This window comes from Ailuropoda melanoleuca, chromosome X, assembly GCF_002007445.2.
Source record: "Ailuropoda melanoleuca isolate Jingjing chromosome X, ASM200744v2, whole genome shotgun sequence".
In the NCBI taxonomy this organism is placed as follows: Eukaryota; Metazoa; Chordata; class Mammalia; order Carnivora; family Ursidae; genus Ailuropoda; species Ailuropoda melanoleuca.
The window spans coordinates 31,532,419-31,535,511 of NC_048238.1; positions in this window are offsets into that span (position 1 = coordinate 31,532,419).

Genomic DNA, 3,093 nt, shown 5'->3' on the forward strand with positions numbered 1-3,093 from the left:
GAATGAGAAATAAGTACGCTTCACTCAGTGGATAATTTTGAAAAATTTGGGGGTGTCTGTTCTTCATAAAGTATGACTTCGGTGTTTCAAAAAAAACTGAAGAGCTGTTCAACTGTAATTGTTAAGGAGAGCCAGTGGCTTTCTGAATGCAAGAGGATTGAAGAATATTGGATGCCAATAAAATCACAAACATGATCTGTTAAACGTAAACCATACAAATGTTGAAATAAAAGGACAGTTTTGTGCCAGTTACTTTAATGTTGATAGAAAGGACATCAGATGCTATTTGAGTAGAATTATACAGAATATGAGAAGTAGAGCCAACGTTTTCCATAGAATCATTTATGCTCTGCTTTGATTTTTCATAAACTTTACACCTATATACGATTTTCCAGCAAAATTTGTACTTGTTTTATCTCTACAAAAAGCACTACATTTTCCTCATTCACTCCTAACTTAAAAAGAGTCTGCAAAAATCTTCTGTTTCTGGTTTCATCTGGAAGGGATTTTACTCATAATGGCAAGCTTTTTTCATATGAAAACTATCATTCAAGCCAAGGAAAAAAGTTTTCCTGCTGTGTTATCACTTGGATCTATAGTCATGCCATAAAAAAGGTTTAGGTATTTTAGCATGGGTGATTTTGAATTACCATTCTGATCTTTGATAATCTCTGTGACAGTAACTGGAAATGTTAAATTTTTTTTATGATTTCTCTTTGGTACTTTGAAATTTGCTTGCAATTTTGGAATCAGAAAATACTTCTGGTGGTAGTACATTCGAACAGTCTTTTAAGCTGAAAGACTGATGCCTTTTATATACAGTGTAGAAGGCCATTACAACTTCTGCTGTGACTATTTTATCTTCATGTGAATCTCTCAGTCAAAAAAAGGTATTTTTTTTTTTTCGCTGTCTTTGGTACCAGTTGAGGAAATCCTGCATCTCCTGTGCTCAGCTGTTAGGATATCCTGGTTTATATCTGGCTTTCCATCATTTTCTATATTGAGTGAACAGTTGCATACTGCACAAAAAGCTTTGAAAGGACTTGTTCCTCATGTAATAAATGTCGACCATTCATAAAATTTGTCACAACAGTTACACTTGTGTTGGGCATTTTGAGGTTCCAAAATACACAAATAAAAACAGAAACAACCACTGCAAGAACTGAAGAGATTGAATTTGCACCTCCACGTCAGTCAGCGTGCCTGTCATGAATCAAGTCCATAAACGGGCTGAATGAATGGTCGAAAGGATTGTGAACTTGTGAACTAAGAACAACTCGAACTCACTGTTTGATCCAAAAAAGGTGAACTCCCCCTTTGGCTGAAGGGAGAACTGTACTTGTAAGGCACAGTCTTTCTGAACAAAGTCACGGGTGACCCTCTATGAGGTTTGGCTATGTTGGGGATCAAGGATTGGCTGACATTCAGGAGCAGATTGTTTAGGGACCGACAGACATTGAGGGGTGTTCCTGTGGTCCCTAGAGAAAGGCGGCTACAGATCCGCCCACTTTCAGAAACATGGTCCCTGATTGGATGCCATCTGGAATGTGAGGCTGTCGCTGATTGGCTGACTTTCAGGGTGGGAGTATCACTGATTGGCTGAGATTCAGAAGCCTGGAACTGTCATTGACTTGCGGTCTTGCGGAAGCTTAGTTACTGCAGAAAAGGCAGTCATCGACAGTCTCATTATAGAGGTCGGAAGTTACATGTAGTTAATGGTGGTTACTTGTTCAAAACTTGGGACTATGGCCAAAAATATACTTTATTGAATATTTCTTTTAATTCTAAGCCCACCTTCTTTGAACTTCCCTCAGCCAAAAATGCAGAGAAACCAGATCTTTATTTGTGGAGGTATGATTTTAACTAGGGTTGCCTTAAGTGATTTAATAGCCAATTACTGTGGTTGAAAACTCGCTCTAACTGCTGAACTTTTGTGACTTACTGAGAAAAGCTGAATACAGGACATTTAGGGTGTCCTGATAGTCATTATAGAATGCAGGACAAAATCACAAAGACGACATGTTCTATGTGTTCAGGCTGGCTGTCAGCCTAGATGAAGCCCATGTCTCTGGCAGGGTCTTCTAGAACTGAGCTTCCCCAGCAGTGTTGGAGGGCACCCCAGAGTTCTGTGGGTGTCAAGACCCACTGCCTCCAGAGGGAAGAAGGAGCTAAGTGGACAGGACTCTGGGCTTGCAGTCCCCATTTTACCCAGACAGCTCAGCCTTCCTTATGTTCAAGGATTGGATTTCTGGGGAAAGCTGCTGCTGGAATAATCAGTCACATGTCTAAAATTTTGACAATCACTATAACTTTGTGTATATATATATATGAGCATGTCTTTAGAATTAATGCCTAGAAGAGAAAATGTAGTGTCACACGGATTTCATGTCTATGAGTTTAAATATATATTGTGAGATTTCCATCTGTCAGTATGTTATGAATTTAAAAGTCCATGTAATAGTATAGGAGAGAGCTTGGTTTCTTATAACACTTTAAAACCTAAGTAAACATTAAAAAAGATATATTTTTCTAAATGTAAATAGCCGTATTTTTCTGAATGTAATGGTAATGTATGTTCATTGAAAACAGTCAGAAAATAATGGATGAAGAAAGAAGTCATCCTTCCAGAATTTTCTTTTTCTTTGAATACATATGTATATACATACATGCCATCTCAGCAGGAGCAAAGGGAAAGAGGAAGAAGGCACTGAAGAAATACTAATGGAGTTAAAGAGACGGTCTTCCTCAGAAGAAAGTTTGAGATCTTAGAGATTATCCAAATCATATATATATAATATATATATATAAAATATGTATCATATATTTTCTACATAAATATATATTTAAAGAAATTACATATGTTTTTGGAAAGGAGAAATATATGTAAAATTTCTATACTAACAGAAATATAAGGAGATTTTTATATATAAAAATATTTTTAGGGGTGCCTGGTGGTACAGTCGGTTAAGCTTTGGACTCTTGGTTTTGGTTCCAGCGCAGGTTATAATCTCACGGTCGTGAGACTGAGCCCCACGTCAGGCTCTGCACTCAGTGCAGAGTCTGCTTGGGTTTCTCTCTCCCTCTCCCTCTGCC